Source organism: Pyxicephalus adspersus, chromosome 2, assembly GCF_032062135.1.
Source record: "Pyxicephalus adspersus chromosome 2, UCB_Pads_2.0, whole genome shotgun sequence".
Taxonomy (NCBI): Eukaryota; Metazoa; Chordata; class Amphibia; order Anura; family Pyxicephalidae; genus Pyxicephalus; species Pyxicephalus adspersus.
Window position 1 is genome coordinate 47,459,698 of NC_092859.1, and position 15,093 is coordinate 47,474,790.

The following is a 15,093-nucleotide window of genomic DNA, read 5'->3' on the forward strand; positions in this document are numbered from 1 at the left end:
CCTGTAATGCTGAATGAAAAGGGAAACCCTGATGACTCTTGAGCCATCATCAGGGTTTCCATTTTCTCAGCCATTCAGCATTAGACTTGAATGGGGAGACGTGTGCCTATTCACATCTAGTGCTGAATGGCTGAGGAAAGGGAAACCTTGATGACGCTTGAGCCATCATCAGGGTTTCCCTTTCCTCAGAAAATCAGGGAGCAAAGCAATCAGCGGAGCAGATTCTGCTCTCCTAACAGCTCCACTTTATTGATTGCTCCCGCAGCCCTTGGGAAGCTCTGGCATGTGTTCTGCATCCAAAAACACATGCCACAGTTCTGCTGGGGCTGCAGGAACAATCAATAAAGTGGAGCTGTGGTATAACCTGTAAAACAAAAAGTTTAACAAACTTACACAAAACACACACATTTAATAAATTACTTTAACATTAAAGTCTTGTGCTATTTTTTTTTATTTAAATGTTTTTAACCCTTTCAGGGAATGAGTAAGGGGTTTTAGGTACCCCGTACTCATTCCCTGAAAGGGTTAAAAGTAAACCATTTATAAATGCCTATGTAAAATCGTGGCAAATCACAGTAAAATGTGTCATAGGTGATTATAAAAGTTTTTTTAACGTTTTAAAGGCAAGCTTTAAAATGCTTGTAAAAGTGAATATAAGAAGAAACATTACGTGGAAGAAACATTTACATGCGTTTTTAAAACCGTCCGTGTAGACCCAGCCATACTATTTTATCTATAAATGTGACAACTTTGGTTGCCATTTCCCTCTTCCTTTCCCACATCTTCAGAGCCATTAAAGTCAATTTAATAGAATTCCAAACCATACTTATCGTTTATATTGTTGGGCAATCCATCTGTGTGTTTTGCAGATAAACAGCTTTCAACACGTAAAGGATCTTCCTATTTTAAATGCAATCACAGAAATAAATGAAATAAACAAGACCCACTCTACTAAGCTCTGTAGCTGGGATTTAAGAAAATACATCCAAAGGGAAAAAAAACGCCAACCTTGCACTCTGATTGGGGTGCTGCAGAGCATCCAGACCCATTCTGTAGATTCAAAAAACCCTTTAAAAGGTTAAATTATGATAGACATATCATTATGTTATTATCCTGGTCTCAGCAAGCAACTTAGTTTCTAACCTTTCCTAAAATAATAAATATAACATTATTATTACTGAATTATAGATGTATGGGGATATGCCCATTGTTATTGTATCCTATAATGCTTTAATTTTTACATTTTAATTTTTACATTTTGTGTTTGTGTTTCAGGATTTGTAACAATGTAATGCATTGATTTTAATATAAGCAAATAGGTGACATCTTTATATCCATCGGCATACTTATCAGGGTTGTCCCTCTGTTTTCTAGTGACACATATTAATAATAAACATTTACTTTTTCCCCATTTCCTATTCCTTGCCCTCATTTTTTTAAGATTTTCAGTTGCCAAAATAAAATTTTTTTTTTTTTGGTGCAATGTCAGATCAGCACGGCACCTTGCCCCGATGCATTTCATCTTCTTTCTTTCTGCATTTCTTTAGAGGATGATTTTTCTGTGATGCTTCTAGTGTTGTTTTTAAACCAAGATATTATTAATTGACATATAGAGATGATGTACCATGGCGCTGTTATATAAATGATATGTATTGATGCAGTAATACAGTGTTTACAGGCTTTACCATTCGCTCTGAATAGTTGCCAGCAGCTCTCGCTCACTGTGGTTTCTGTCTCCCAGTAACATAAGGGGCAACATACCATGGTAGTATTTAGGCTGGGACATTATGTATGGGTGTTGTGGGAGGTTATTTTAGTCTGGAAAAAGATGAGATCTTAGAGGTTCAGCTGATGAGTTGGCTTTCAGAGCAAAATAAAAGCAGCTGATTACCTGCTGCTTTGGGGTACATCAGACAACAAACTGGTTGCACCAGCTACTATAGATGCAACTGCAGTGCCAGAGGCCTTGGCATTAAGACACTAAGTTTGGGATGCTTTGGGAACTTTTTTCTTTGCTCCAGCAGCTGGAGAAGGGAAACCTCCTAGATAGGTTCCTAAAGGCCGTGGCAATCAAGTGCTTCTGGAGTTCCAGCCTTTGTAATATACCCTTCAGTCTGACTAGAGCCAGCATGTGATCATTGTTATGATATAGCAGATCTATCCTAAATTAAGAGATAGAGAAGCCAAAGTTGTTATCTTGCCTAGAGCCATGCCCTAATAATCAGTATGTATACAATATGACAATGTCTCTACATGTTCAAGATTTTTTTGACAACGTAATATAATATTTTGCATTAAAATTCTTATTCCATAAAATTAGCACACAACACTGTAAATTTTTTATTATGTACATGACTAGGGTTGGCCACGGCAAAAAAAAACAAAAAAAAAAAAACGCAGCAACTGAGGAAGGTTATCTTTCCCTTAAACAATATGTTCGCAACTTGGAGAAAAACAGAAAAAAAACTCCCTTGCATCCTTTCCCTGCTGCGGTCTGTTAGTTTTCTCTTTTACAGTTGTGTCAAGTGTTCACAAATTACTAAATAATGATTCTGTTCAGGTTGATTGGATCATCTTATGACCTTGTGCTCTTCAGGAGACCAAAAAGGACATCTGATGAGTTCAGCAGGGAGAACAAGTATTGACTGAGTATCAAGAAATCACCTGTTTTGCCAAACTGCTGCACTCAGTGGTACAATTGTAAAATCAATGACAATATGAACATAAATTCATTTCTCTCAGTTGGATCCCAATATAGTTCCCTGTAAATTACATTGTACATGAACCGAGATGCCCCTAATAAACGACTGAGAAAAACACATGAATTTATTGTGGTCTGACGATTGCATACTCTTTCTTGGTTGTGGGTTACACAGAACTATGTTGCATTGCACATTTATGACCTTTCCAACCTTCCCTATATGTTATATGATAACAATTTCATACCATATTCTTATAGTGGAAAACAAAGTAATATGTACTTTATCTCTAAAACATAAATAAAATATAAGTATAGCTTTTGTTGTAGATCAAAAACACATGAAATAAAATCTTTCATAAAAGAAAAGTATAATTTACTTATTAGACTTTATGAAACTTCCTCTTTGCTCTCATAAGCTGTCTTTTATTACTTTATTACTTATTAAGATGCCAGATATCCCCAACCTGGGAGCAGTCCTAAAACAATATATAATTACTAGTACGTCAAAATATAAATTCTGGAGGCAAGTTTTATTATATCAGAAGCTCAAAATATTTCAGGGACTTTCAAAACTACTTCACGAGAAGTCAAGGTAAACCATTTTGTTGAACAAAATATTAAACCTAAAATGTTTTTATATTATGTGTTTTTTGTTGTCTGTGTCCCAAGGGGGGAGTTCTTTTGGCCACTGTTTGTGATAGTGAAAGTGATAGAAAATAACAATTTCTAAATTGTCACATCCTCCGTCAAACTGACCTGTTAACTTAAAAGAGGAAATGTAGGTAACCCTTCTTATGCAAGGTAAACACCTCTCCCCCACCCCAATGTTTTTTTTAAAGGGGAAGCCCCTACTTTTGTCTTTACCTTCACAGCAGTAAAGACAGAATAGGATTGCAGAATCCCCTGGGATAGTTATGTCATGTATCCTAAAAAGGCTTCAAGCTGCCCCTCATGCGCACGCCGGATCTCGGGCAAGGGAGGGGCTTTTCCTGATACTAAATGCATGCGCAGTAAGGTTGGCACTTTTTTTTTGTTACAGCAGGTTATGTCACCAGATCCCATGCCTGTGTGGTGCGAGATTGGGTGATGTAGCCAAAAGAAGTAAGAAGATGGCAACACCTTGTTATTTAGTTTTTTACAAGGCAATGGGGGGTAATCCATTCAGTAGAGACACAGACATCATTTCTAATATACATGTGTTTAAGTGGTATTACCAGTAGATGGAGCCAAAATTCTACTTGTATTACAGATCTGCAGATTTCACTTTTCAAACAATTATGAGCAAAACATCTATATAGATATAGTTTATACTCCAAATGTCATTAATATAGAAACATATGCAATTTTTCTCTAATCATAAATATTAACGCCACAAGCTAATTTAATAACATTGCTGTTCCTATTCGCCTGCAGTAACCCTATTCTTTCATTGATTCTCAAATTTTATTAAGAGTCTCCTAATAAAGAGTTTAGCAAAAGAAAAAGTGGCCTGCAGTTTTGGTCCTCCTGTTTTAATATGAATAGGAAGATGGTTCCAAGAAGTTTCAAATATAGAGCTAGAACTGTGAATAACATCTATTTTTGTTCAGTTCTATTTTTTTTGTTATTGATATTTTTTGTAATTATTTATTGAATCTATTTCTGTGATGGGTTGTATATGGATAGGTATCTGTGTGCATGTAATATCTACCTTTCATCACTTGTGTGTTACTCAAAAAAATTATAGGATGAGAAGTTAACATAATTATTTATTATTTTTTAGCTAGAGAATAGCGTGTTATAGTAGAAAGGTTATACAATATGAGGGTCTGTTAAGTCAAAATTCCAATTATATTAGTTATTACAGTTGGTATAGAAATCCCTTATATCAGCACTGTCCAACTTTAAGGGTATAGAGGACATTTTTTTAAGGACCTACATGGTGGAGGTTTTTCAAGTACAGGTGGTCCCGGGGTTAAGAATATACAACATACAGACACCTCCTAGATAATCTGTAGCATCTTGTAACTCTTTAATGACCAAGAAAAACTTTGCAGGATGCCAGCCAACTTCCCCGTGCTGTTCCAGTGTTCCTGTCTGACTGTGGATATCCCTGCATCACCTGTGCCTCCTGTTGTTACCAATGTCTCCTGGGTACCCTGTGTTTGCAGTGACCCCTGTGTCACTGGTGTCTGTCTCCTAGATTCCTGGCATGACCCCTGGCGTGTGACCTGACCTCTCTTGCTTGCTGCCTGCCTCAACCCCGGCCTTCCTAGTCTATCCTTCTGCTTTGTGATTTGATACTGTGCTTTATATTGCCCACCTTGGTGTGCCCAAGGACCACCTGGCAGTAACCAGTGGCACAACATCCTCACCATCAGAGGCTCTGGAGAAGACCTGGTTACTGCTTAGACTCTGCCCCTTGGCCCTTCACACCACCTCTGTGGCCACTAAAGATGAGCGAGCGAAATTTTAAGTTTCAATCTTGTGGCGAATCGGGCTGTTCTCGCTTACCGAACATGTAAGCGAGAATGCCCTGTGTAAATTCGGCAGTCGAGATCAAATTTTTTGGGACCTGCAAGAGCAATCAGCGGAACAGAGCTAACAGCTCCGCTCCCGATTGCTTTAGCAGCCCTGTAGTATGTGTTCTTGGATAGAGATTCTCTATCCAAGAACATTGAGTCCCGCAGCTGTGCTCATTAATGAGCACAGCTCTGGGACTAATATTGACAGGAGGAGTACCACAGTTGCATTCACAAATGCAGCCGTGAGAATCCTCCAGTGCGCGATCCCCGGGCACCAGAAGTTAAATGAGGGCTTGCACAGGAGGATTTTCATGGCTGCATTCATGAATGCAGCCACGGTACTCCTCCTGCCTCCCTGGGCACAAGAGGTTAAATGAGGGATTTAACTTCTAGTGCCCAGGGATCATGCATAGGAGGATTCCCACAAGTGCATTGCAGCCATGGTACTCCTCCTATAATGATTTCCTTGATCTTCTGATGGGCCTGCAAAATCGGTTTGCTGAAATTTCGCGGACCCATCGGAAGTTCAAGGAAATTTTCACGAGAATGGAGAAAGGAAATTTTTTTCGCTCATCCCTAGTGGCCACCACTAACCCTCTTCTCTCCATCTAAACCCCTTACATCTCCAGCTCTCAACCCTGATCTCTATTAGCCTGCTGACTCTGCCCTATACAGTAAGTTAGTAGGTGACCTGGCAGCTCTAGATTGTGAAATTTCAGCTCGTATGAAATAACTATCCAACAGAAAGACCTACCAATGCCAACATAGTGGGTGGTCTCTGCACCTGGAGCACCAAGTGCCAATGATACCTGGCAGGGCCCAAAAGTTGTTCTGATAGGGACCAGTTGCACAGCCCTACTTTATTTTATTGATTTTAAAATGTCTTCAGTAGAGCTAAGCTGAAAAAAAATCACTACCAGGCATGTTTAAAGTTGCAAAAAGGATAGGCTATGTCCTTTCTACAATAAAACAAACTTGCCTGGCTGCTTTTATTCTTTTATATTATGTACACTGAGCTCAGTGTAAGATTCCAGCATACCTGGCTGCTGGGAATGAATGAATTCTCATTCACATTTACAGGAGTTACATCTTTCTGGTCTAGCCAATAAAGATGATGCTGACACCTAAGCAACAAGAAGTGATTTTAGTTAAAAAATACTGCATCCCCCTGCAAAAAAAGAAGATGACTGCTCACATTTTTTTTCATTTTTAACTTTAGTTCAACTTTAAGATTCAGGTGCTGACTGAAAACCGAACCACCATATTGGAGCATCGATACTATAAATGCAGTGGGTAGAAACAAAAATTATTAGCTTGTCCTTGAGTGAAGCACATCACATATTAGCTTCTACCTAGCTAATGTATTTGCTATAATACAGGTTGACATTCAAAAATTCGGCAACCTCTGGACCTGAAGAGTGTCGGATGTTTGATTATTCCGGATTTTTTATGTACTTATCCCTACACACAGTCTTCCTCTCGCAGCACCGCAGACATCTGGCACAATTCCAACGAGCAGGCAGCAGGGACGTCTCAACGTGTATTTAGTTTAGCAAGCAAGACCTAACAGCTGTTTCTGCAGAACAGCGCCATGAAAACATTAGTGGCCAAACAGTATACTGCAGTTCCTGTATTGTAAATACGATCTAAAATTCATGCCAGGAAACTGAAGGATCCGGATTTCGATGGCAGGATTTTCGATTGTCAACCTGTATAAAAAATAATTCTTATTCAGCAAAAAAAAAAAACACTTCTGGGAACAATCTTTTTGTTTTATATTTGCCTTTTTTATTGATATTAATATTAATTTATTGATATACCTGTGATGCTAAAAAAAGGAAGCGAGATCAAGGGGGAGGGGGGTGGGGGTGGATGTGATTCTAACTTTACTACCCAGATAAACTGAACCAAATTTTATGCAAAATAACCTCATATGGAAATAGCCACACATGGCAACAATATGTTGGTTCACAGAGCTCAGTAGACCAATGTGCTGACTACAGAAGCAATCGTGAATTCTTTGTGGCTTTATCATCTGAGTACTGGGTGCACATGCATGGTTGTATGCATGATGGTCTGCTATCTAGTAATGTATGTACATATACCTGAACAGGACTAGTAAAAGAGCAGAAAAGAAAGAGTATAAGGGGGAGAATAGAACCTCTCTATCAAAAATCAAATAAAAGTAGTCCCAACAGAGAACCTCCTGTGAGGGAATAATTATATTACTTCCATCAGAAGGCAGAACAACTTTTATTACCTCTTACAAAATATGAATAAGCAATAGGCTTAACAAGATTACATTTTCAAAGAACAAAAGCTATGCAATTGTGCATGCATATCTATGAACATTCATAAAGCCCAACATGCTATATATATATATATATATATATATATATATATATATATATATATATATATATTATATAGATTATAAATATATAATCAAAACTATTCTAGCTATCTTTTTAAAGAAAAAGCCCCTAACAGTCCTGAAGGTCACATTTTCCTTGTTGTATTTATTTTTATCCATTTTTAGCACAGGCTTTCAAATGCTAACACCTTTGGCTGGTCCCTTAACTCCTCTGATCATACAGTCATCGGTTATGTTTGTCCAGTGAATTACATGGAAATAAATGTCAGCAAACAGGTTGAGAGGGAAACGTCTGCAGCAAGATCTCCTCTGCCTTCTTTTTTATACTCTTTTACCCATGGGTCTTGTGGCTTTGATCAGCAGTTTCACACTAAGCTGTAACCATGGTGATTTCTGATTTTCCTGCAACTGGAACGCTAAAAAAAAAGAACAAAACTGACTAATGCCTTATCCAATGCAGTCTGACTCTTGTGACTGCTCAGTTATGCAGTAAGATCATCTCAAATGAGGAGATTTAGACAAAAGGTAAAACAATCTATAAATCTATGTAATTGTTTATATAGGTGTAGATAACACAGTGAAACAAATGACATAGGATGATAACAAGGACATCTGTCCAGCGCTCTGGATTTTTTTTTGTAATCTACCCAGTATACAGAAGTCCTAAACTTTCTATCCAATATGGTAAACTTGCATTATCTAATCACTTTTTGTCTTTTTTTGTAGAATACATGGAACTGCCCAGTTACAGAGCTACATTTAAAGGAACATTTCTCTGTTATGGAAGCTGTACTTTAAAGTTTTTTTCCACCCCACCTGTATAACCAACTTTCCATATTTTCCCATGTAAAAGACGCACTTTGTTTCGAAATATGCGGGGTCTAAAAACAGGGTGCGTCCTATACAATGGTAGATTTTTTTTTTAACTGCAAATCTTGCTTTATTGCACTTCCCGTGATATATTTTTTTTATTAGAGTTATACAGCTACGGATGCCTACGCAGCACACTCGTGCTACAGAGGTAATAAAGCCATGGCTCAGAAAAAGTTTGCATACAGTGCTGAATACAAATTAAAAGTGATCCAGTTTGCAAAAGAGAATGGAAATCATTCTGCTGAACATAAATTTGGTCCTCCTCCAACTGAGAAAACAATAAGAGACTGGCTACAGGAAGAAGAGACCTTACTGAAGATGCCACGTAAGAAGAAGGCCATGAAAGGCAAGTCGGCAAAATGGCCTGATTTAGGGAGGGAATTAAAGATATGGGTTGAAGAGCAAAGGGCAATCCGAATTCCTGTGTGATGAGGCAATATATGAAGACAGTGACTCCTCAGACATAGATGAGGACAAGTCAAAGAACTGTAATATGGATGAGAGTTTTGACAGTGATGAGGAGTTGTATGAATTCGACGAAGAATACAGTTCAATGCGGTAATTTCAATAACTTTATTTATTAAAATTATTTTTTTTAAAATTTCGGGTCCCAAAATCAAGGTGCGTCCTATACATAGAAGTGTCTTATACATGGGTAAATACGGTACTTTTCCCCTCACCCCAGAGATTACTGTGCGGGCTTGCCTGATACAGCACAATTTTTGTACAAATAAAGTCCCAGCTGCGCCCTGCACCTACTATACATGTTCACCTTGGTCTCATTCAAAGGACTGTCAGAAGTACATCATACTCCCAAACATCCCTTATATCATGAGTGCGGCAGGTTTGATTCATTGCCTTCATACTTTGTGTTATAAGGTGTCTCTTTCTCATCTCAGATGGTTGGGAGTTATAGTATAGTTCAGCCAAATAAATGAAAGTACTTTAGTATCTTTTGGTCCTGACCTCCAGGTTCACTTTAATTGGCTTTTGTTGATAGGTGTTTATTTTTTAAATGTGCATGCAAAACAAAATGCTGAATAATTTAGAACATGATGTTTAGATTTTCTTTGACTTTGTAGAATGAAAGCAGTATGCCTTATTTTTCTGCTTCAGCATGCCTTTTCTTCTCTATAGAGGTCAATCTGACTACAAACAAATTTCATTTCAAAAGCAAGTCATTTTATTTTTTCTGCTGCATTTAATTTCAGGCTTCTTTGACTGATGCCTATTCACACTCATTGCTAATTGGCTGTGAATTCAATGAATACCTGCTAAATGGCACTAAATACATATAAATATCTATTCCATTAGGTTTTGAAGGACCTGAAATCTGTAAAATGGTTTTTACAATGCCCTCTTCCAGGCTCACTGCATCCAGGATGGAATTTTGTGACTTGGGTCTCAACAAATACATGGGAATATATTGCAAAATCTATTAAAAATTAAACCGAAACTAAAAAAATACAGTATACAAATGTTACTTTCACTCTAGCCTCTGCATTGAAGTTGATTAAATTCTTATCCTTCTAGCAAGGTTCTGGAAACACTGAGCACCCAAAAACTTTTTTTTTCCCAGCAAAGTCAATCATCAGAATTCTCACAATCTTTGCAGAAGTATGGTCATGCACCCTCACCTAGGCGTTGCGGGGTTTGCTTTTACAGCTGTAATGTAGAGACACAGTAATTATGTAATATATAGACATTGACTCCTAATACAATATCCAATTTAACTTCTGTTACTGAAAATGTTAATTGCCTAAAGATGGTCACCTGTCATTGAATCAATGTATGGGCAGAGTTTTTTACTTTCCGATCTTCGTACTTATAATAGACATACAAGGTCAGCAATTCATAACAGCCAGTCAGCTAATATTCTCAGGACTGGGTCAGCCAAGGTTCTTTTTTTCCCTAATGATTTGCATACTTTTTATGTAAATAGGGTATTTTTTGGCATAGTTGCAATATATTTCTGGTTACAACTTGAACCTGATTGTTGCCTACAGTTGCTTGTTAATTATAATGAATCTGTATTGTTCTCTGAATTCTGATGTCACACTGCGACCTTGAACATATTCGTTAATGGCATTTTACTACTTAAACATTATGGTTAATTATACATAATAATAAGGAGGGTTGCAGAGAATAAACCAGACTAATACAGTACTCTATTATTCTACAGCTCATTTTTATGCTTGGGCTGTAAATCCCCACCACAATGATTGACAATGTCAGACATTTGAAATAATTACCACTAGAATTTTTTACACCAGAAAATCATTGCATTCCCCCTTCTCTTTTTCCAGATTAGAAAAGGCAGGTAAAGTTTGACAGCATCTGTCCTGTCGTATACAGCTGTCACAGCCTGGACATTCTCTACTTTCTAATGCTGAAAAAACTTCAGATGTAATTTATCAGTAAAGTGGCTGTTAAACTTTTTATTCTATGAAAACTCTGCTGTGATATAATAAATGTGTGCACTGGAGGGCAGTAGCATTCCAAGGTAGTCAAAGTAATTTCACATTTGACATTGCAGTATGAAAACAGAAGTAACTCTACAGATAAGCAAATGCTGTAGCATTATACAGATTATACAAAGATAGCAAATAGGGCTCCAGTGCTGTTCAAAATCTTGTATATTTTCCTAGGACACATCTATAAAAATCTACAAATGTAAATAACTGAATCAATTGAGAATTATAGAGGTGTTTGGAGTCTGTGGAATGACCTTTGTCTCTCAAAAATCTTCTTCCTCATACCTGCAGGTTATTTGAGAATTGATTGTTGACTTTTTTTTAATATGAAATAGACAGTTGCCATGCTGAAACTTTGATCTAGTAACTCAAAGCCCATATCTGTTTCTGCCCCTACATTAATTTTATGATTTTTATTTAGATCAATACTTTTCTTACTTTGGGACTAATTTATTAAACCCCCCCCTTCCATCCAAATTTGCATGCAAATAGCGTTACATTTTTTTTGCATGGAGATTTATTTTACATTATAGGCTATAATTCTTAGGCATAACTCACCGAAATATGTCCAATATTTAATACATATAATATTAAACTTTAAATAAAAAAAATAGTTAAACATGTAATGTAAGTGTACAGTAGCAAATACAACATATATATAATATAATTATATATATATATATATATATTATATGAATATTTCTTTGTATTGGATTCAATACAGCTATTTTGTATTGAATCCAATACAAAATTAGTGGAATTTCCCGCCGATCTGCCCCCCTGCACCGACGCATGCACCAACGTCACCGGAAAACCCCAGGAGATCGAAGAAGACAGACATGTCCCCAGGACCTGCAGGGACCAGCAGGATGCCGGGGGACGATAATGGAACAAGGTAAGTGGGATTTTTTTAGGTTAAAGCTACCCCGAGTGTGACTTGGAATTACTAGTTGCAGGTAAAATCCACCTGAGTCACACTCAGGATAACTGCTGGGGGGTTAAAGCTCTCCAGGGCTGGAGAAGATACATTTTCATCAGTGAAGCTGGGAGATCCTGCAAACCTGGAATGGATCTGGTCCAGGATTGAAAACATTTGCTAATAAATAGCAAATGACTTTTAAGGAATCCATTCCAGTCCATCCATTTGCATGTTCTCTGTTTTACTGTTGAACCAATACTGTCACTTGTTGTAACAACTACTTTTGCAAATAATGCAAATTAACAGAACATTTACCTTTACCCTACCCTCTTCCCCTACACAAAATAAAAGCAAAAATAAAGTTTTTTTTAAACACACTTTTTTTTTAATTGAAGAGTAGACCCCTATCCTTGTAGTAAAAACTAAATGGGAAGCCCACAGCTTTCTGGGGTACAGAACGTAGGCATGACTGAGATTGGTCATGTGCAGAACGATCTTTTCTCTAATATAAAACAAAAAACTGCCAATTTCACACATGCGCAGTGAGATCAGGACTCTATTTTTTTTACATTTTCCAGAAGCGTGTCACCTCAAGTCGCACCTTCTTTTTACAAGATTGGGTAATTTAGAAAGAAGAACCTGAAAGAAGAGGAAGAAGATAGTGGTACCCCGTGTCCAGTCCATGGGAATGAAGAAGAAAGACAGGATGGTGTGAGACCGACTAGACAAGATAGCTTTCAATCTATAAAGTAACCCTTAGCAGCCCACTAAAGCAGAACTAAACCTTGATTAAAAAAAAAAAAAAAAAAAAGAAAAAAGAAAAAATGTTTTGGCTGGAGCATGGACATGCAATTTAATTACAGCATATGTTGTAAAGGGAGTGGAGTTTGGTTCATATAGTGTGCATAACAGATATCTACATATTTATTCAGTAACATTTAGATATTAGGAGTAAAACTGAAAGTAGCAAAATAAAGTACCCACAAATTATCATAAATATTACAGTAATTATGTAAATAAGCCGGAATTTGATTAGTGTCATGATTATCAGAAGTGTATACCACAGCATGGATTTAGATAAGAAGGGTATTTTAAAATACAGAACCTGCTGAGCAACTTATGAGAACAACATCAAATGGTATTGAGAGTCTCTTGTGAGTCTCTTGTGTCTGTCATCAAAAAAGTGGTCTGCTATTGCAGGCCTCGATTTGAAAAGCAGTAGTTTGTCAGTGTCTAACTTAAAACCAATATATTTCAGCTTACCATTTTTTAGGTGGTGGCTGCAGTATATTTCATTCTTTAGGTCAGCCTTTCTCAACTTTTTATACCGGGAGAACCCTTGAAATAATTTCCAGGTCTTGGGGAACTCCTATTAAAACAAACATTTAAGATGAATGGGGCAAAAAAAAACTCCTAATTTGGTGACCAGTGAAAGGAATGACCCCCTACAGCAGTGAGTGGAATAACAACTTTATAGAGACCCAAAACTATCATTTTGGTTATGCAGCTGGCTGTAGGCTCCAGAACTATGCAGGCATCATCAAGTAGTAGGTTTATTAGCCACAGTTTAAGGAACCCCTATCAACTTCTGGAGGAGCCCTGGTTGTGAATGGCTGCTTTATGCTAAGAAAACAGAAAAAAAAAATGTTGATGCATACACAGTGAATTGAACCAAAATCACAAATATGACCGTGCTTCCAAGCTTCTGTTAACTAATAACTTCCCTTCCCACCATGTAACCATGAGATTAAATGTGAAAGGAATATAGTAATTAAAATCAAAAGGCTAGCCTGGGTGGCAACCACGATTACCTCCATAGATACGGGCTGAGTGAATAGACATCACCACCCAAGGACAGGAAAGGTATTCAAAGTGAAAGTAAAAAAAATAACCCTCACAACTAAAGCAACTATACCACAAACATTTTAACTTGTTTTAGATATTCATGAACAATAATACAAAAGATAAAATAATAATCAAATAAAAGTACTAATCAAGCAATCCCCAAAATATCTAACTAAACAATATTTTCCTCAAGTCCACAACACTGTGATCAAAATAATAATAAAAAATAAAATTTAATATATTAAAAAATACAAAAAAAATTTTAAACAAGTTATTTTTCTAAATCAGCCTTTTAAGGGGTGCATTAAAGGTATTCACAACTTCACAAATCAAAAGGTGTAAGATAACTCCACACAGATCCTCCCCGACAAGAACGTTAATCCACTCACCAAACACCATATACTTTAAATGCTTTGCAGACTAACCTGAATAAGGCATTCTTTAAATGAGTGTCAGAATTCCTTATCTCTGTCCTAGGTTGGCAGCATATAGTGGTTATACAGTATTGCAGCATATGTCAACATGCTTACACCATCCAAAGGCCAACTTTGCTTTGTATTTGCACTCTGTATATATTCTTTCCACTAGTTAATTTATTTACTTTTTAAACATCATTTACTGAAGTTATTTATTGTAGTTATTCATTTAATACAATTTCTTCATTTATTTTCTAAATACAACTAATGCAAATACCTAAAATTTTCAGTCCTTTACACTGCAGCATTTAAACCAGAACAGGGAGGGTCAGCACTTAAAGCGAAACTAATTAAAAAAAAATAAAAAAATTACACTTACCTTTAATCCTGCAGATCCCTCAATGGTGCTGGTCCTTCCTGCGATCCGGTCCCGCGTTGTCCTGGAATTCCATTTCGTCCCGTCGCTGAGGAAGCACTGGATGCCTCAATATTCAGTGTTCTCTTTCGTCTTCTTCTTGTCTTCTTGGCAAGTCAACCGCAAGATCAGGTGACGTAGCCAGGTGTAAAGGGGAAAAAAAGAGAGTACCTACCCCAATGCGCATGTGGGCGATCGGCATTTCTTTCCCTTAATAGAAAAAATGCCTTTCTACACATACCTGAGATTTGCATTAATGTAAAGTGAAAATGTTGAGTTTAAGTACGCTTAAATGCCAATTAGATTCTGCTGTATGGCAGACATCAAACATGACTACAGCAGAAGAGGGATGAACTCATTGGGCCTTATTTAATAAAGCTCTCCAAGGCTGGAGAGGATACACTTTCATCAGTGAAGCTTGCTGATCCAGCAAACCTGGAATGGATCTGGCCCAGGATTTAAAACATTTGCTAACAAGTAGCAAATTACTTATAAGTAATCCATTCCAGGTTTGCTGGTTTACCCAGCTTCACTGATGAAAGTGTATCCTCTCCAGCCTTGGAGAGCTTTAT

The 15,093-nt window shown here is 37.1% G+C and overlaps 1 long non-coding RNA gene across 1 annotated transcript; it reads right to left on the reverse strand.

The window, feature by feature from the left end:
* Nucleotides 1–7,668: 7,668 nt before the first annotated feature.
* On the reverse strand, nt 7,669–14,161 carry LOC140321993 (uncharacterized). Its single transcript, XR_011919090.1, has 3 exons — nt 14,116–14,161; nt 13,109–13,214; nt 7,669–7,995 (listed from the first exon to the last, which is right to left on the reverse strand). It is a non-coding gene; the product is annotated as an uncharacterized lncRNA (long non-coding RNA).
* Between the last annotated feature and the right edge of the window lie 932 nt (nt 14,162–15,093).